Raw genomic sequence first — 21,290 nt, forward strand, 5'->3', positions numbered from 1 at the left:
CCACATCTGAGCTGAGGTTTGGGAGCTAGAGTGGTCAGAGTTAAATATAATTATAGGGGGAATAATTTTTAGTATAAGGATGCAATTGATGAGATATGCTTATACAAAAATTATTTGTTGTGTATCTGAAATTCAGTTTTAACTGGGATTCCTGTCTTTTAGCTGCTAACGCTGCTTGGGGTGTGCATCTCTCATAAAGGCTGCCTATTTCCTGTTGGAGTTGAGTAACCCAGGATTGGTGTGAAGGCAGAGTAGTACTTTTCAACCTCGAATTCACATTAGAATCATCTGGGGGAGCTTTTTATTTTTTAATTAATTAATTAATTTTAGCTGCGCTGGGTCTTTGTTGCAGTGCACAGGCTTCTCACCGAGGTGCCTGCCTCCTGCTAAGTCACTTCGGTTGCGTCCGACTCTTTGCAACCCCATTGACTGTAGCCCGCCAGCCTCCTCTGTCCATTCTCCAGGCAAGAACACTGAAGTGGATGGCCACGCCCTCCCCCAGGGTATCTTCCCGACCCAGGGATTGAACCCTCGTCTCTTAGGTCTCCTGCTTTGGCAGGAGGGTTCTTTACCACTCGCGCCATTGGGGAGCCCCTCTCACTGAGGTGGCTCCTCTCACTTTCGTGCACGGGCTTCACTAGCTGCGGCATGTAGACTCTAGACCTTGTACTCAATAGTTGTGGCCAACAGGCTTAGTTGCTCCTCAGCAAGTGGACTCTTTCTGAACCAGGGATCAAGCCTGTGTTCCCTGCATTGGCAGGTGGATTCTAAACCACTGGACTACCAGACAAGTCCAGGGGGAGCTTTCTAAAACCTTCATTGCCAGGAGCTCGCCTCCAGAGTAAAGGATTTAGTGAGATCTAGGTGAAACCTGGGCATCAGTAATTTTAAAATGTTAATGTACAGCTAGTTTGAGAACTGATGTTGGAATGTAGTCATAATCTGTTTTTGGCTGGTCTTGGGGTTTCAGAGGTGATACAACTCCCTTCCAGTTTTTCAAGGCTTCTGATCTGGTTTTCTTGTCAGGTTCTTTGGATGGTTAATGAGCAGAAAACCTGTCAGCTACTGTTACTTTTAGAACAGGGATTTAGGACTCCTCCTCTCTCATAGCACAGTGCTGGGAGCTCTGGGCCTCCCCTTTCCCCACCAGCCTCTCCCCCATGTAACTGGCTCTGGGCTCCACACTGCCCTCTGCTGATGAAACGATGCCACAGGCGGGGAGGTTGCCCTGATCAGCTCCCTGCCTCCAAACGCATCCCACCAGCCCACCTCCTCACAGGGAACACGAGGGTTGGTTTTGTTCACAGGATGAATTTCTTAAAGGAGGGGTCTGAGAACAGGATGAACCGGGCTGTTCATGGATTCCACTTTTTGTCCTTTCTAGTCTCCCATCCTGTCATTTCTGCTTATACTAACATTAGCTTGGAGGGGAGAATTCTGCTTTTCCAGATGACTGATTCTCAGTCAGCAAGCAGAAAGGGTTTCTCTTAAGCAAACTAATTTTTTTTTTCCTTCTCTGCTATCGGAGGAGCCAGTTTCAAGGTGAATTAGTCTCTTAGAGGGCTTTGCTGATGTATGCATGAAGCAATCAGTCTTCAACATTCTGCATGTTTCTTTTTGATGCAGATTTGGTAGGCAGATTCTCACCTTGGTGAGAATATAAAAGAAGTCCTCCCTGACTTTGACCTGGGCTACTGCCCTCAGCCAAGGCCACTTTTAGGGTCTGCTGCCTGCAGCAGCACTTCAGTCTCTGTCAGTTCCGGGTGACAGAGGATGAGATGGTTGGGTTGCATCACCATCTCAACCGACATGAGTTTGAGCAAGCTCTGGGAGATAGGAAAGTTTGGACAGGAAAGTCTGGGGTGCTGCAGTCCATGGGGTTGCAAAAAGTCGAACATGACAGGGACCGAACGACAACAAATCAGAAAAGCTGGCTCAGTCTGACTTAACTAATGATAAAGGGAACTTGTTATTAATAGGTCGCACAACTAAAGTTTCAGGAAGTAGATTACCTTCAGGCAAAACTTGATCCAGAAAAAAAAAGAAAAAAAAAGCAAACTTGATCCAGTGGTCCTTAAAGTATCACCATAAACCATGTTTCTTTCTGAACTTCTGATCTGTCTTCAACTTGAGAGCTTCATCCTAAGACATCAACTGCAGCCAGCGTGCTTGCAGTCCCACCCCCCACACCCACCCTTGAAACGACTTTGTGTGGTTTCAAGGGAAGAGGTAATGACCTCTCCTCACAAAGGTGGAACCCAGCAGGGGGGCCACTGTTTCTTCTTCCTGTGGTTGTAGAATGAACTTGTCCACTTCCTGAGCCAGACTGAGTGGGAAGAAAAGAAACTGACACAAGAGACAGGGCAGAGAAAGGAGTGCGTGGGCAGCTATGCTCCCATCACATGGAGTGAATTTCCTTTTTGTCAAACCAACTTGTGGAAGGTTCTGGAGCTTTTTTTTTTTTTCAAAAAAACTTTGAATTTTGTATTGGGCTATAGCTGATGAACAGTGTTGTGATGGTTTCGGGTGGACAGCAAAAGGATTCAGCCATACATACATTATATGTATCCATTCTGCCCCAAATCACCCTCCCATCTTGCCTGCAACATAACGTTGAGCAGAATTCCCTGTGCAATACAGTAGGTCCTTGTTGGTTATCCGTTTTAAATATGGCAGTGTGTATGGAAGGTTCTGGAGCTTGAGCCTTCTTCTCATTGACACCACACAGACTGGGGAATTATATATCCTACCTTGTCTGAAGAAGACCTCGTTTTTGCTGGTTATGTCAGAATATTAATAATAGTATCCTCTTTGACTCTCAAAATCATCATCCTAACAATAGTAGGTCTACGGCTTGAAGGGTCTCCAATGACATCTGCTGGTGAGATGGTCTCAGGGTTGATATCCATAAAGGTCCCTGACTGTGTAGGCAATGGATGCTGAAATCCAGTCTGCATGACACATAGACAGTCTTACATCCAACACAGGGCCAGGTATGCTCCAAGAGGGAGCCTTTTCTTAATGTCCTCAGGCTAGTAAAGGCCCAGCTGTGCTGCCAATGGTGTGGGCAGAGGGAGAGGTGAAGGATGCAGGCAAAAGTGGGGTGCTGACGTCAGGGAACTAGGCAAAGAAAGGACCCACAGAACCCCCTCCATGCAAAGAAATGCATGTGCTGCCCAAGAGAGCATCAGTGGCTTGCTGGTATTAAAAAGAGAGGCAGAGAAAACAAGCAGAAGGTAACAGGGACTACACCTGTGTGCATTTACAAGAAGTTCTCTTTACTCCATTATCATGCCACATAGACCACCCTCTCCCCAGGACCCCAGAAGAAGTAAGCCTTTAAAAGAGAGGAGGGGAAGGGGTCCAGGACCACCTGAAGCCTCATCTTGCTCCAAAACCTCTAAGCCTGACTTGCACCAGTGAGAGGAGTGGAGGGGGTGAGAAGTGGAAATGAGATCAAATTTGAATTGGAGTTTTAAACTAAACGAATTTTAATTACTGAATGTGGCCAGAAGGTTATGGGATCTGCCCAAATGATGTTAAGGTTGGTGGAAGAAAAGTTCAGCATTTTATGTTTATTTTCTGTAACCATTAGGATCAGTTCAGTTCAGTTCAGTTCAGTCTCTCAGTCGTGTCCAACTCTTTGCGACCCCATGAACCACAGCACACCAGGCCTCCCTGTCCATCACCAGCTCCTGAAGACTGTTCAAACTCATATCAATCAAGTTGTGATGCCATCCAGCCAGCTCATCCTCTGTCATCCCCTTCTCCTCCTGCCTTTAATCTTTCCTAACACCGGGGTTTTTTCCAATGAGTCAATTCTTTGCATCAGGTGGCCAAAGTATAGGATAAGACAGTTAGGATAGACAGGCTATAGCTGACGAACAAACAACCCCTCAATGGATTAACAAAATAAAAATTTCTCACTGGCACCAGATCTGATGTAGGTCAGGTCACCGGTTCTCAAAATTGAGTGTGCACCAGAGCCACCTGGAGGCCTGTCTAAGCACAGAGTCCTGGGCCCCACGCGAGAGACTCTGATGCTACGTGTCTGGGGTCTGGCTCAGCTCTGCTTTTCTCATAGGCTTTCAGGCGATGCTGATGGTGCTGGTCCATGAACCACACTTTGATTAGTACTGACCCCAGAGCAGCTTGCTAGGTACCGACTCAGGAATCCAGGCTGCTTCCATCCTGTAGCTCTCGATTCTGGAATGAGAAAGGAGACAGAAAAGCCATACTGCTTTTAACTGTCCTGCCCAGAAGTGACACACATCACCTCTGCTTGCAGTCCATTGACCAGAAGTAGTCACAAGAGACCAATTCATCTGCAGGGGAGGGAAACATAGGCTACTAATGTTTAGGGAGCGCTAACGTCTCTGCCAGTTACTCTCAACAAGAGGTTAACCAATGAAAGGGGGCCTTCCAAGGTGAACTTTTTTTTGGATACACCATGTGACTAGTGGGATCTTAGTTCCCCAATCAGAGACTGAACCTATGTTCTTGGCAGTAAGAACCGAGTCCTAACCACTGGGCCACCAGGGAATTCCTGATCAATGTGAACTTGCAGTCTATGTAGGTATTTACAGCTGCCCATATGAAAGGTATATTCGATATTCAGAGTTTTAAATTAATCTCGTTGACATCTTTTCATCTCAGCACATTCATATCAATGCTTCTTCCTTTTCAGTGGTTTCATATTTATTATGTGGGTGTACTATGATATTTTCTGTGCACTGTTTCTTTGTGAGTCTGATTTTGGCTGCACCGGGTCTTTGTTGCTGAGAGCAGGCTTTCTTTAGCTGGAGCCATCGGGGGCTTCTCCTCATCACGGTGCACAGGCTCCTCATTGCAGCGGCTTCTCTTGTTGCGGAGCGTGGGCTCTAGGCTTAGGGGTGAAGCTTATGGGCTTCAGTAGGTGTAGCACACAGGCTCTCAGGAGTTGTGGCCTGCAGGCTTAGTTGCTCCTTGGCGTGTGGGATCCTCCCAGACCAGGATTGAACCCTTGTCCCCTGCATTGGCAGTCGGATTCTTATCCACTGTGCCACCAGGGAAGTGCATGTACTATGGTGTTTTAAACTATTCTCTCTCTCTCTCTTTTTTTTTTTTGATGAATTTGCTTCTCTTTCATTGCTTTCACTAACAGGTCTGCAAAGAACTGTGTGCCTACACCATGGTGTTTCTTGAAATAGATTCCTCGAAATAAGATAGATTGAAGGGTTTGTACATTTTAAAATTTGCTAGAAACTGTCATTATGCTTCAAAAACCCTGACCATCAAAATTCCACTTTTTAATACTAAAAAAATAAAGTGCTAGTGTTAAGTTGCTTCAGTCCTGTCTGACTCTGTGACCCTGAGGACTGTAGCCTCAGGCTTGTCTGTCCACGAGATTCTCCAGGCAAGAATACTGGAGTGGGTTTGCCATGCCCTCCTCCAGGGGATCTTCCCAACCCAGGGATCGAACCCTTGTCTCTTGTGTTTCCTGTATTGTCAGGTGGGTGGTTTTTTTGTTTTTTTTAACCACTCATGCCACCTGGGAAAATAGAGATTTTAAAACAAAACAAAGTGAGTAAGGCTTAACAAAAAGTAATGTACACTTGCATTTCTCATAAGCATGTAGAATTTCTCCCTCTTGAATTTTACAACAGAGACTCTGATTTAGTCTAAATTTCTTATTCTTAAAAACATAATCTAGGCCAGGACTCAGGAAAGTTTTCCATGAAGGGTCAGATAGTAAATGTTTTGGGCTTAGCAGGAATACAGACTCAGTGGCAATTATTCAGCTCTGCCACAGTAATGGGAAAGCGTCCACAGACTCTAAGGAATGGAATGGGCATGGTTGTGTTCCTCTGAAATTTTATTTGTGAAAACAGAAATCGTGTTGGATTTTCAAACTTCTTTTTTGGCCATGATGCATGGCATATAGGGATCTTAGTTCCCCAACCAGGGATCAAGCTGGTGGCCTCTGCAGTGGAAGCCTGGAGTCTTAACCACTGGACTGCCAGAAAGGTCATGGCTTTGTGCTGGATTTGTTCTGAGGATTGTAGTCTGCTAAACATGATCTAGATAATTGATCTAACAAATCATTTGTCCAGAAGTCTTGTTGCCTATATCAGCTGATTATTTTTTTCTTCTCCAATGTTAGCCATTGATTTTGTGGATCCATGGATTCTAAGAAAATCATATTCAGGTAACATGTCTATTGCCACATGCATCTTATTAAGAACAGTGGTAAATTCTCTTGACTAATTCTGTGGTTTTTGGTTTTTTGGCTTCATGTTAATCACTGGGGAATTTGGGAAAAAAATCTAGATTCCCCGGATCCAAATTCAAGAAATTCGATTGTGACTATTTTAAACAACCTTGTCGGATGGTTCTGGGCTGCTTGGAGAAACACAGATATTGGCTTGTATTTCAGTTATATTATTTATTAGGTATATGACAGTGGGTGAATTGTTTCAATTCTCTGATCCAACGACATGTTTACTTCTATCAAATGGGGGATACTTAGCTCTTGGTGGAATTGTTAGGATTTAAAGAACGATACATAATTCTTGGACTTTCCTGGTGACTCAGATGGTAAAGAATCTGCCTGCAATGCAGGAGACCTGGGTTTGATACCTGGGTCAGGAAGATCCCCTGGAGAAGGGAATGACAATCCACTCCAGTATCCTTGCCTGGAGAATCGCATGGACAGAGGAGCCTGGTGGGCTACCGTCCACAGGGTCACAGACAGTCAGATTTGACTGAGTGACTAAACCCAGCACACAGCACAGACTTCAGTGCATGAATATATAACAAGAATGAATTTACCTGAATCAAATAGATGATGCTAGCATTTTATAAAAGAATCATTATTTTGCAAAATAGTCTCCCAGTTTTAACTTTCAGGGGTATGTTGCCTCTAGATGTGTTTCAAACCTAAAGCCCGGCCCTCAGGCTGGGGCACGAGGGGAAGCCAACAGGCCTCTTTCACAGAGAGGCTGCTCTGTTTCAGCCTGCTGTTCATGCTGTGCCCTGAGGCTGGTAGCCTGTTTTCCCTGGTTGTTACAGTCTGGAAGGACCCAGGAATGCAAGCCCCTGTGGCCACTGGAGTCAGGCGTTCACCGGGCATCATCTGGAAGCAGCTGCAAAGCCCGGACACCAGATGGAAAAATTGGGGCCTCATCTTGCTCCTCCAGGTGTGTGTAAAAGCCCTTCTCTGGGGGACGCCCATGTCCTGGGGTGTGGCGGGGATGAGGCAAATATGGCGCCCGCTGGTTGGAGGATAAAGATGTCATGGGCTGAGGAAAAAGCAAAACCACCACCACCACAATAAAAAACCCAGTGCTGTCGACTGGCTTTGGTAGAGAGCAGGAAAAGAGCAAAGTGGTTCTACCATGCCCTATCCTGGGGACTATGCCAAAGGCCGGCCCCTCAGGCCGCTGCTTTACGATGAGTGACTGTGCGTCTTTGAAACCAAGCCTGGTGCGTCTGTGCTGGGTCCTGGGGCAAGTGAGTTTGCCTCAGGAGCCCCTTAAGAGGCATTTCTCAGTTTGCTACAGCTCTTTGGGTCTCGTGGACACATGCCCCGTTGGTTTTCAAAGCCAGATGTTTAGAGAGCTCATTTCTCAAGGGCAGTTCTTAAAAGTCAGGCTAAGAACTTTTCAGGTAAAAGTTCTCAGTTGTTGGGTTGCAAGTCCTTTGCTTCTTTGGGGGAAGCTCCCGGTTTATTTGTTCCCTCCTGACTCTGGGTGATCACACTGAGGTCAAGATTAATGGCCAGACCACATTTCAGACTCTCCTATCCCCCTCTCATGAGGCACTTTGAAAAAAAAAAAAAATTGAGATTTTTTTTTACAATACTGCATTAGTGGTAAAGAATCTGCCTGCCAATGCAAGAAATGTAAGAGATGCAGGTTTGATCCCAGGGTTGGGACGATCCCCTGGAGGAAGACTTGGCAACTCACTGCAGTATTCTTGCCTAGAGAATCCCATGGACAGAGGAGCCTGGCGGGCTACAGTCCCAGGGTTGCACAGAGTCGGACACTACTGAAGGGACCTAGCATGCGCGTGGCTATTGTAACATACTGGTTGCATTCTCTATGCTGTGTATACCTGCAGCTTATTTATTTTACATAGGATTGCATCTCATTACACGTAGCTCGCATCTCTTCATTGTCTCCCTCATCTTGCTCCTCCTCTGTTCCCACTCCCCACTGGTAACCACTGGTTCTTTATATCTGTGAGTCTGTTTCCTTTCCTATTTACTAATTTATTTGTTATATCCCATACTTAAGGGATAACACACAGTATTTGTTTTCCTTTGTCTGACTTATTTTACTAAGCATCATGCCCTCCAAGTTCATCCATGTTATTGCAATTGGCAAAATTTCATTCTTTTTTAACGGTTGAGTAACATCTCCTTGTAGGTATATAACCACGTGCTCTTATCCATTCATCTGTTTAAAGACTGAGGGCAGTGGGGCTGTTTTCATGCCTTGGAAGTTGTAAACAAAGCTGCTGTGAACACTGGCTTGCATGTATCTTCTAAGATTAGTGCTTTCTCTTTTTCCTGATGTATACCCAGGAGTGGAATTGTTGGATCGTATGGTAGTTCTAGTTCTGGTTTCTGAGGAACCCCCATACTATTTTCCACAGTGACCGCATCAGTTTTCAACCTCACCAATAGTGTTCAAAGGTCTCCTTTTCTCCATATCCTCACCAAAAATTTGTTACTTGTGGTCTATTTGAACATAGCCATTCTGACCAGTGTGAGGTGATAAGTCATTGCGGTTTTGATTTACATTCCTGACAATTAGCAATACTGAACATCTTTTTATGTTCCTGTTGGCCATTTGATGTCTTCCTGGAAAAATGCCTATTCACATTTTCTGCTCATTTTTTAATTGGGTTGTTTGTTTACTGTTGAGTTGCATGGGCTGTTTCTATGTTTTGGGTATTAACTCTTTACCAGTCATATCACTTGCAAATACTTTCTCCCATTCAGTGGGTTATCCTTTCATTCTGCTGATAGTTTCCTTTGCTGTGCAAAAACTTGTAAGTTTAATCAAGTCCCATTTGTTTATTTTTGGTTTTGTTTCCTTTGTTGAAGGAGACAGATCCAAAAAAAAAATATTGCTATGATTTATGTCAAAGAATGTTCTGCCTACGTTCTCTTCTTGTAGGGAAACAGAGCAGGGCCCTGTGGCCTTTGACCTTCCCCTCTCCCACCACCCTGCCACGTCCTCTGCCTACCTATAGTCTGTGGAAAATTTTAGGCAAAGAATAAGTTTAATCAGAGAAGTGAGAAATGCAGAAACAAAGGAAAACAGCCAAAGGAGAGCAAAAATTAATAGCATAGTCATCGAGCATAGTCAAGGACCTTTGGTTTCTTCTCAAGGGCTGTAGATAATATTCTGAGCCATATCCTGGGAGCTGTCTAGATACCAAAACACTAGGGTGAAGAAGTTAACTAGATGATGACTGGGCTGTATCTATGACATAAGCTGCCACAACTCTGAGGACTAGCCTCAAAGAAATGGGAAAAAGCAGACCCTGGAATTGAAGGTTAACTGTACCTGAAGCAACCAAGATGATGCTGGTCAGACCACTGAGGAGCAATTTGAAGATGACTGTTAGAGCTGATGGAGCTGCTCCTGCGTGTAGCCCTCTCCTTCTGTCTATGAGAGCTCTTGCCCCACTGGTTGCCAGTGAGGGGAGAGCTGGCCTTTGGACAGATGCTCACCTTCACTTCCCGCGCCCCTACTTTATTCTGAAATAAAGCAAACTTTCCTTTCCACCAACTTGGCCTGTTTATTGGCTTTTGAGCAGCAAGCAGCCAGACCCCACACATTCTTTCAGAAAGGTAGTTTTATGGTTTCCAGTCTTATATTTAGGTCTCTAATCCATTTTGAGTTTATTTTTGCACATGATGTGAGAAAATGTTCAATTTCATTCTTTTACATGTAGTTGTCCTGTTATGCCCAGAGTCCGAGTCCCCAAAACTGAGAGAATAATACGTCCACAGCAATGCAAAAGCATAAAGGGGATTTATTTCTAGCTCGAGCCAGGGCTCCCGTCTCATCCAGTGCAGTGGAGTCTTGACGAGAGCCCCGAGCCCTGGATTACAGCAGTATTTATAGGTTTAGGACAAAGACAGAGAGTTGGCAAGGGCTTATTGGCTGCAGGAGTTTCCTGGTCTTTACTGATTGGCCAGTTATCATCCCTCTGATTGGCCAGAGTTATCATCCCCGGAAGCCCCGGAAGCATGACTCAGGGATTATTTTTGGCCTAGTGCACCTCTCTGAGCCTGTCATGGCTCTGGTGAGGTTGTAACAGTCCAGTTTCCTTAGTACCACTTACTGAAGAGTCAATCTTTTCTCCATTCTTGCCTCTTTTGTCATAGATTAAATTGAATGTAAGTGTATTGGTTTATTTCTGAGCTCTCAGTTCTGTTTCATTGATCTTTGTGTCTGTGTTGACCAGTGTCATATTGCTTTGATTATTGTAGTGATGTAGTATAGTCTGAAGACAGGGAGCGTGATTCCTTCAGCTCTGTTCTTTCTCAAGATTCCTTTGGCTATTCCGAGACTTAATTTTTTCCATATAATTTTAAAAATATTTGCTCTAGTTCTGTCAAAATTGCCATTGGTATTTTCATAGGGATTGCCTTGAATCTGCACATTGCCTTGGGTAATGTGGTCATTTTAACAATATTAATTTTTCCAATTAATCATTAATAACATGGTATCTTTTCATCTGTTTGTGTTGTCTTCGATGTCTTTTATCAGCATCTTACAGTTTTCCAAATATAGATCTTCTGCTTTCTTAGGTAGGTTTACTCCTAGGTATCACATTCTCTCTGATGCAATTGTAAGTGGAATTGCTTCCTTAATTTCTTTCTAATAGTTCATTATTAGTGTATAGAAATGCAACAGATTTCTGTATATTAATTTTGTATCTTGCAACTTTACTGAATTCAATGATGAGCTCTAGTCGTTTGTGTGTGTGTGTGTGTGTGTGTGTGTGTGTGTGTATTATAGATTTTTGGTTTGTGGTTACTCTGAGGTTTGTAAATAGCAATCTATGTATATACAGTTATAAGTTGCTGATCTGTTAGTTTCAAACACATTTTAGCAACCCTCCATTTTTATTCTCTTCCCCTCATGATTACTGATCTTGATATCATATTTACATCTAATTGTTTTGTTTATGCCTTAAACTGCTTATTGTGGATATGGATGATTTTACTACTTCTGTCTTTTAACCTTCCTACCAGCTTAGTACAGGTTTCCTTGGTGGCTTAGTGGTAAAGAATCCACCTGCCAATGCAAGAGACATGGGTTCAATCCCTGGGTTGGGAAGATCCCTTGGAGAAGGAAATGGCAACCCATTCAAGAATACTGGGAGTTGCCTGGGAAATCCCATAGACAGAGGAGCCTGGTGGGCTACAATCTATGGCACTGCAAAAGAGTCGGACACAATTTAGCGACTAAACAACAATAATTAGCTTTGTACGTGGTTAATTTGCTACCTTTGCTGTACATTTGCCTTTACTGATAAGCCTTTTCCTTTCTCGGTTTTCATGTTTCTAGTTGTGGCCTTTTCGCTTATAGATGTCCCTTTAACATTTCTTGTAAAGCTGGTTTAGTGGCGTTAAACTCTTTTAGCTTTTGCTTGTCTGTAAAACTTGATCTCTGCATCAAATCCGAATGAAAGACTGTCAGATAGAGTGATTCTTGGTTGTGGATTTTCCCTTTCATCATTTTAAATGTATTCATTCCACTCCCTTCTGGCCTGTGGAGTTTCTGCAGAGAAGTCCACTGAAAGCCTATGGGAGTTCCCTTGTGATTAACTTTTTGCTTTGTCAATGCTGCTTTTAATATTCTCTTTAATTTTTGCCATTTCAATTACAATGTGTTATGATGTGGTTCTCTTTGGGCTGATCCTGTTTGAGACTCTGTGATTCCTGGACTCGAGTGTCCATTTCCTTTCCCAGGTTAGGGAAGTTTTCAGCTATTAGGTCTTCAGATATGTTATCTGCGGTACTTCCTGGGTGGTGCTAGTGGTAAAAAACCCACCTGCCAATGCAAGAGACACAGGTTCGATCCCTGGTTCAGGAAGTTCCCCTGGAGAAGGAAATGGCAACACACTCCAGTATTCTTGCTTGGAGAATCCCATGGACAGAGGAGCCTGGCAGGCTACAGTCCCTGGGGTCACAAAGAGTCAGACACGACCGAGCCACTGAACACACATGTTCTCTGCCCTTTTCTTTCTCTGTTTCCTTCTGGGACCCATATAATGCACATGTGATTATGCTTGATGTTGCTCCAGAGGTCTCTTAAACTCTCCTCTTTTCTCGTTATTCTTTTTTCCTGTTCATCTTCAGTGATTTCCACCACTCCCTTCTGGATGGCTGATTCATCCCTGTGTATCATTTAGTCTATTGCCGCTTCCTTCTAGCGTAGTTTTCATTTCAGCTATTGTGTTTTTTTATCTCTGGTTGTTCTTTATATTTTCTCTTTGTTAAAACTTCTAACTTCTCCCTCTGTTTGCCCCTTTTTCTCCTAAGTTCTTTGATCATCTTTACAATCATGACCTTGAACTATTTCTTGAGTAGATCAGCTGTCTCCACTTCACTTTCTTCTTCTGAAATTGCATCTTGTTCCCTCATTTGGAATACGTTCCACTGTTACCTCATTTTGTCTGCCTTGCTGTTCTTATTTCCATGTGTCTGGTAAGGTGGTTATGTCTCCTGACCTTGAAGAAGTGGCCTTTTGTAGATGTCCCGTGAGTCTCCATAGCATACCCCCTCTGGTCACTAGAGCTATGTTCTATCGGGATTTCGTCTATGTGGGCTGCTTGGATCCTTCTGTTGTGGTCAGTGGTAGTCTAGCAGGCGTACTTGGCTCCTGGTCTGTTGATTGCTAGGCCCTGCCTTGTGTAGAGGCTGACAGTCAGTTCTTGGTGGGGCCCAGTCATAGGGCAGAGTCAAGTATCAGGCTGGCTGCAGAACCCTGGGGGACCCTGGTGTTAATGCTGGCTCACTGGTGGGCAAAGTTGGGGTGCAGGAGGTCCCCGGGCTGGTGCCCGCCCACCAGTGGGTGAATTCAGGTCCTAGGGCTAGTGGGTTGCCCATAAGTGGACAGAGCTGGGTCCTAGGGTCTGGCTGCAGGGTCCAAGAGTTCCAGAACTGGAGTCTGACTGCTGATGGGTGCGACTGAATTCTGACACAGCTGGCTGGGGGGTCTAGGGTATCCTGAAGCTCTTGTGGCCATGCTGATGGCAGGGCCTGAGCCAGGTCAGTCCCCGGGCTGATGTTGGCCCACTGGTGGGTGGGGCTGGTGCTGAGTTTAGGGCCGGCTCTCTGGTGGGCGGGGCCAGGGCCCAGCTGGTCTGAGGTCTGGTGCTGGCCTGCTGATGAGTGGGCTGGACCCACAGGCCCAGGGCTGAGGTTTTCCGGGGGCTTGTGTTAACCCACTGGTGGGTGAGGCAGGTCTAGAGCAGGCTTACTGGAGGGAGGGGCCGGGGATTCTGAGGCTATTGCCTGCCCACTGTGGGGTGGAGCTGGGTTCCAGGGTCTCCTGGCTATAGACTCTGGGGGTCCCAGACTTGGCGCCTGCTCACTGGTGTGTAGGGCTGGGTCCTGGGCCCTCTGGTGGGCAGGGCCATGTTCAGAGATGGCCATGTGCTCAGGCAGACTTAAGGCAGCCTATCTGATGGTAAGTGGGGCCGCATCCCTGCCCAGTGAGTAGCTTGGCCTGAGATGTCCCAGTACTGGTGCCTATGGGCTGGTGGGTACGGATGGGGCTGGATCCTGAGGCTAATCGGCTGGAGGGAAGATTCCAAAATGACACTTACCAGCAGTAGTCCAGGTAGAATGGACTCCCCCAAAAGGCTGCTGCCAGTGTCTGTGTCCCCAGGGTGAGCTGCAGTTCCCTCCTGCATCTCTGGGAGACTCTCCAAGATCAGCAGGTAGGTCTGCCTCAGGCTACTGTCAAATGACTACTTCTGCTCTGATCCTGGAGCAGGTGAGACTTTTGTGTGCACCCTTTAAAAGTGGAGACTCTATTTCCCACAGCTCTCTGGGACTCCCAAAAGTAAGCCCCATAGGCCTTCAAAGACAAACATTCTGGGGTCTCGTCTTCCTGGCCTAAGACCGCTGGCCTGGGGAGCCTGAGGTGGGGCTCAGACCCTTCCCTCCTTGGGGAGAACCTCTGTAATTGTAATTCTTCTCCAGTTTGTGGGTTGCCCACCTGGGTGTATGGCTCTTGACTGTACCGTGACTCCTCCCTTCCTGTCTTATTGTGGTTCCTTCTTTATATATATAGTTGTAGAAGATCTTTTTTGGTAAGTTCCAGTCTTTTTCACTGATAGGTGTTCTGTAAATAGTTGTAATTTTGGTGTTCCTGTGAGAGGAGGTGAGCACAAGGTCTTTTTAGTCCGCCCTCTTGCTGTGCTATTCACTGTGGCTCTTTTCTTGTTTGCTGATGCGAAGTAGCCGCTCAGCTAGTTTTCAGGTCTTTTTGCAGAGGAAATTGTTCAATATGTACCTATAGATTCAGTGTGTCTGTGGGAAGAGGTGCATTCAGGATCTCCCTAAGTCACCATCTTGGATGAATTCCTCTATCACTTATCTTTACTCTTAGGTTTGGTCTCTATCTCCCTCTGCAGAGAAGGCAGCTAACTGAATGGTGTGCCTCTTGTTTCAGTTCTGTTTGGGGCTTCCCTGGTGGCTCAGATGGTAAAGAATCTTCCTGCAATGCAGGAGGTCTGAATTCGATCCCTGGGTCAGGAAGATCCCCTGGAGAAGGGAATGGCAACCCACTCCAGTATGCTTGACTGGAGAATCCCATGGACAAAGGAGCCTGGTGAGCTATAGTCCATGGGGTCCCAAAGAGTTGGACACGGACTGAGTGACTACCACTTTCACTTTCAATCTGATCTAAGAAGAGATTTTTCCTCATCTAAGAAAAGATTTTTCCAGTGAGAGGCTAACTCTGTAAATCACCTATAAAGTAGCAATGAGGTAACTTTACTACTCAGCTGATGACTGGGAAGCAACTGAGCCTGGATTCCACCTCCTATTGAAAACCCACTCAATTTTCCCAGTCCCACAATAGGACAAGCCCCCACCCCATCTTCCGGATAAGGCAATGGCAACCCACTCCAGTACTCTTGCCTGGCAAATCCCATGGGTGGAGCCTGGTAGGCTGCAGTCCATGGGGTCGATAAGAGTCGGACACGACTGCTCGACTTCACTTTCCCTTTCCACTTTCATGCATTGGAGAAGGAAATGGCAACCCACTCCAGTGTTCTTGCCTGGAGAATCCCAGGGACGGGGGAGCCTGGTGGGCTGCCGTCTATGGGGTCGCACAGAGTCGGACACGGCTGAAGTGACTCAGCAGCAGCAGCAGCAGCCACCCCATCTTCTGGCTGTATAGAATTGCATAGAATAGAAATCTACAGCTCCTCCAGAAAGAAAAGCCCCCTTAAACAGATAGCCCAAGGCATTTTGAAAATCCACTGGGACGTCTTGTATTTCATTTGGTACCTCTGTACATAGGACTTTGGTGATGTGGTCTGACCTGAGCCAGGACTCGGAGGTCAACAGCAAAAGGTAGCAGGAGGACCCCCACAAGAGGAGACCTGAGAACAGAGAGCCATGGTGAGGGGCAGTGAGGGCAGGAATTACTCGCTGTTGCCCCCTCTGGGGTCCAAGCGATGCCCCCTACTCTTAAGACCTAAGCCACGGGCTATGGGGAGATAGAAACTGGGGGTGACGAGAGAGGAAGTTATTAAGCACAGTGGTGCTTTGTTGACTTGTATATGCAAGAGGGGTCTTGCGTAACCACAGGGCTCAGGGTATTTGCAAAAAGAGTTCAAGTGCTCACTTAATTGGGGCTGTTTACAGGGAAGTGGTTTCCACAGCGAGAGGAGGTGAGATATGGGTGTCATCCTGGGACCACACTTAGTTGGTTCCTTCTCATTAGAAGCCCTGCAGTCATAGTTTCCCCCAGCAGAAACTTGTTATTCCACAGCTGTTCTCGCGGCCAAGATGTGGCATTTGCAGTGACGCCGTGAGTCTCAAGCAGCACCCCTCACTTTAAACCACACCCAGGCAGACAGAGTTGTATGAGGCAAAGCTGGGCTGCAGGAATGATGAGAGGGGTGGGATGCCTTTCAGACACCCACTAGTTCAAGAGAGGTCTATCAAGGGCCTCAATACACACAAAGCAAAGACATGTTATGTACGTGTATATGTTCAGCCACTCAGTCGTGTCTGACTCTCTGTGGCCCCGTGGACTGGAGCCTGCCAGGCTCCTCTGTCTGTGGAACTTTTCAGGCAAGAATACTGGAGTGGGTTGCCATTTCCTACTCCAGGGGATCTTCCTGACCCAGGAATCCAACCCGCTTCTCTTGCATCTCCTGCATTGGCAGGTGAATTTCTTTACCATTAGCATCATCTGGGAAGGGTGCTAACATATATAAGGAACCTTAAAATGATCTTAACCTTTGACCAAGATAATCCATGTTGATGAATAAATTTCCTATGTAAACCCATTTAATTTTTTAAATTTACCAAGGCTGGATTTGTACCCCAGGATGTGATCTATCCTGGAGAATGTTCCATGTGCACTTGAGAGAAAGGTGAAATCCAATATTTGGGGGTGAAAAGCCTTGTAGATATCATTTAGGTCCACCTGGTCCATTGTGTCACTTAAAGCTTGTGTTTCCCTGTTAATTTTTTGTTTGGTTGATCTGTCCATAGGTGTGAGTGGGGTTTTCAAGTCCCCAACTATTATTGTATTACTGTGAATTTCTCTTTTGATTCATGTTGATGGATGGCAAAAAAAATCACAATATTGTAAAGTCATTATCCTCCAATTAAAATAGATACATTTTAAAAATGAAAAAATACATTTAAATATGGAAAAAAGGTTTATGCATAAGAATATTTTGTCCCCAGCATATTGATAACAATTTAAAATTAGACCTAGTCAGAAGGAGATAAATATCCTACATTAATGCATATATATGGAAGCTAGAAAAATGGACCTATTTGCAGGGCAGGAATACAGACACAGAGAATGGACTGTGGACACAGCAGCGAAAGGAGAGCATGGGACAAACTGAGAGAAGAGCACTGACATATATGCACTACGGTGTGTAAAACGGCTAACTAGCGAGAAGCTGCTGAGTAGCACAGGGAGCTCAGCCTGGTGCTCCGTGCCGACCCGAGGGGGGGGGGGGGGGTGGCCCAGGAAGGAGGCTGAAGAGGGAGGGGATGTATGTATACTTATGGCTGATCACATTGTCATAAGGCAGAAACCAATGCAACACTATAAAGCAACTCTCCACCAATTAAAAATAAATTTCAAAAAAAGTTTGAAAGGAGAAAAATAAAAGTAAAATTAGACCTAATTTAAATTGTTTACAGTATGAAAATGGTAAAGAAAATTATTTTATCTTCACTTGGTTTGCTATTTAAGCAACCTTTTCAAACAATATGATGACATGGGAAATACTTACATTCTAATGATGAGCTTAAAAAAAAAACCCCAAGATGCAAATTGACTTATTTTAATCAGAACCCACCTTGGGTCTGGGGAGGTGGTCAGTTCCATTTAATATTTTTTGTGGATGCTGTTCCCAGGGAAGAGGGAGAATAGGAGCAGCAAAGGTAATGTGTCTCCTGCCATCTACCCCTTGGTTGATTTAATAATAAAGGGTTCTTCTCTCTTCCTCAATATGGGAAATTTCAGTAATGATGACTCACTATTCTGAGAGTTCTCTTGTTTGCCACCTTCCCCCATCTTCTGCTTTTACAAAGCAGGGTGGGTAGTGTTTGTGGCAAGACTAGTTCTAAACCCTCTTAGCATGTTCTGGAATGAACACTAGGCCTATTTTGGGGTTGTGACTTTGCCACCATGAAGAGCTTAATGTCTCAGATTTGGGCAGTCGTCATTTACAGAGCAACAGGAAATACACAAATCAGCATCTTCTTAAAAATTAAGTCATTCAGGAAGGGGGAAGACTAACAGTTTCTAATTTAGACAGCAAAGGGAAAAAATATTTATCACACCTTAAATGTTAGTGTTGTTATCTCAAGAAAGAGAGAGAGAGAAAAAAAAAAAGACAGGAAAAAGACAAAAGACATGTTTTTCCTGACCACCATCTACTCTACATCCTTCTTGATACCAGAAACCCACAATTCCTTTGGGAAGCCACTCTATCCCAAAGTTCTCAGATTTTAAGTTTATGTGAAATTCATCCAGCCACAATCCAGGGTATGGTTTTTCCAGGAGTCATGTATGGATATGAGAGTTGGACCATAAAGAAGGCTGAGCACTGAAGAATTAATGCTTTCAAGTTGTGGTCCTGGAGAAGACTCTTGAGAGTACCTTGGACTGCAAGGAGATTCAACCAGTCCATCCTCAAGGAAATCAGACCTGAATATTTATTGGAAGGACTGATGCTGAAGCTGAAACTCCAATACTTTGACCACCTAATGTGAAGATCAGACTCATTAGAAAGGACCCTGATGGTGGGAAAGACTGAGGACAGGAGAAGCAGGCAACAGAGGATAGATGGTTGAATGGCATCTTCGACTCAATGGACATGAGTTTGAGCAAGCTCCTAGAGATAGTGAAGGACAGGGAAGCCTGGTGTGCTGCAGTCCTTGGGATCGCAAAGAGTCAGACACGAATTAGTGACTGAACAACAACAACCTTAATTAGCTTAAGCAGATCAATGAAACCCATCCCCTCAGCCACAGCAACTGGTTAGGAGTTGGATTTCTGACATGTCAGTCAAATCCGAGAGAACCCAGTGATTTTTTTCCAGTGAAGACACAGCCTCTTTCTTCCCTGAAGAAAATGAACAAGAATTCATGTAACATGATGACCTAGAGAGGTGGAAGGCGGGGTGGTGGGTTGGAAGGAGGTTTAAGAGGGAGGGGATATATGTATGTGCTCTGCTGTGTGCTTAGTTGCTGAGTTGTGTCCAATTCTTTGTGACCCCATGGACTGCAGCCTGCCAGGCTCCTCTGTGCATGGGGATTCTCCAGGCAAGAATCCTGGAGTGGGTTGCCATTTCCTCCTCCAGGGGATCTTTCTGACTCAGGGATTGAACCGTGTCTCTTATGTCTCTTGCTTTGGCAGGCAGATTGTTTACCTCTAGTGCCAAGTGGGAAGCCCAGAAAGGGCTTTAAAACCTGACAACCGTTGTCAGTAATCTGGAGTCTCAAAGGGCTGTGAATGCAGATATTTCTACTTCAATCTAAAATCAACGTGAATAAAGTAATTAGCCTCCAATTAAAATAAATAAATTTAAATTAAAAAAATAAAATCAGTGTGAATAGACTGTTATATTTAAAGTGGATAACTAAGAAGGACCTACTGTGTAGCACAGAGAACTCTGCTCAATGTTTTGTGACAGCCTGGATGGGAAGGGAATTTGGGGAGAATGAATACATTAGTCACTCTGCTGACTCTAGTGCACCTGAAACTATCACAACATTATTAACAGGCTTTACCCCAATACCAAATAAAAAGTTTTTAAAAAAAAGTTAATGCAAATAGAGACAAGGAGGTGAGAGACTTAACAGGAGAGAAACCTGGGCTCTGACCGGGTCCTAAGTCCCCCTCCTCACCTCTCGTATGAAATATTTGTTTATTTGAAGTAGAAAACCACCTGCTTGTAAAGGAGCAGGTGAGATGTAGCTTTGGGCATCAAATACTCATCACTTCTGCATGTTGCCCATCTCTGCAGGAGCCAAGATAGAAGAAGAGGTCTCCACCCCATGGCTAGAGGTAGGGGTGTAGGGGTGACTGTAGTTTTGTGGGCCGTGCTAGGAGACACGTGTTCTCAACCCCAGGTAAAGTGCAAGATATACGACTAGACAAGCTCTGTCTTTTGGGTTATCGAGTTCACGGAATTGATCAGAAGCAAAGAGATCAGAAGCCTGCTGTTACTAGAAGGGTGTTACTTGCCAGAGAAACTACAAGATCACTCCAAAATAGCTGTAAGCTGCTCAACACCTAGGGCAAACTCTAGGCTCCTAACTCACATGGTCAAGAAGTTGGCTGCCCCCCAGGAAAGGGCTCCTCCTCAGCACAGGTGTGTGTCCAAGGAGGACAGTCCCCAGGGAGGTCAACCAGAAAGGCCGACCAAGGACCTCAGTCAAGCCTTGGACTCTGAAATGCCCTATACGTTGGTTAGCAGTGCAGTTCCCATGCTCTCCATTCTCCTTGCTCTCCTTACACTCTTTGTTCACAACCCTTGTATTGAGGGAATAGTGGGCACGATTGTGCTTCTGTTTGCCTTTGGGCTTCCAGACCATGAGAAGCAGTTCAGCATAAATGAGCAGATTTTGTTTGTCCTAAGATGCTGGAAGCCAACAGAAAAGAAATGGTGGCACCTTCACTGCTTCTTTGGGGATAAAGCTGCTCCTCTCATTCTCCTGATAGAATCTTCACACTTGTCACGGGTTGACCAGTTCAGTTTTAGGGGAACGGGGCATTTCTTAAAGGAAGGGGATTGTAAAATGTTTCCTGGGAGGAGCTCCATGTGTGTGCATGTGTGTGTGTGTGTGTGTGTGTGTGTGATAGGAAAGCCTTGGATGAAAGGACTTGCCTCTGGCATTGTTCTCATTTGGTAAAAGCCATTATGAGGACTTCCCTGGTGATACAGTGGATAAGAATCTGCCTGTCAAAGAAGGGACAGAGGTTTGATCGCTGGTCCAGGAAGATTTCACGTGCCACAGAGCAGCTGAGCCCGTGGGCCACAACTACTGAAGCCTGGCGCCTAGAGCTTGTGCTCTGCAACTGCAATGAGAAGCCTGTGCACTCCAACGAAGAGTAGCCCCCACTTACAGCAACTAGGGAAAAGCCTGTGGGCAGCAATGAAGACCAGTGCAACCAAAACAAATACATACATACGTTAATTAAGTTTTTAAAAAACCATTATGACATCAAGACTGTGAGCTCAGCTAAGCTCTGTTTTCTTTGTGGCAACTTAGAGTCCCAGCCGGAAAGTAGTTTTGATAGATGGGTGATATTGCATCCACCCATGGATGTATCCATTAATGGTATCCGTTAGTATACATTATGATTTGATACATAAAAGAGTAGCTGACGATCAAAGATGAGACTGGAAAGGTGAGCAATACATGTTTATCAAAAAATAAACCAAATTTAAAATGACAGACTGGTGGTCCAGTGGTTAAAACTTTGCCTTTCAGTACAAGGGTGTGGGTTCATTTGATCCCTGGCCAGGGAGTTAAGATCCTCCATGTCTCACAGCCATAA

The sequence above is a fragment of the Oryx dammah genome, unplaced genomic scaffold (assembly GCF_014754425.2).
Source record: "Oryx dammah isolate SB20612 unplaced genomic scaffold, SCBI_Odam_1.1 HiC_scaffold_8, whole genome shotgun sequence".
Lineage (NCBI taxonomy): Eukaryota > Metazoa > Chordata > Mammalia > Artiodactyla > Bovidae > Oryx > Oryx dammah.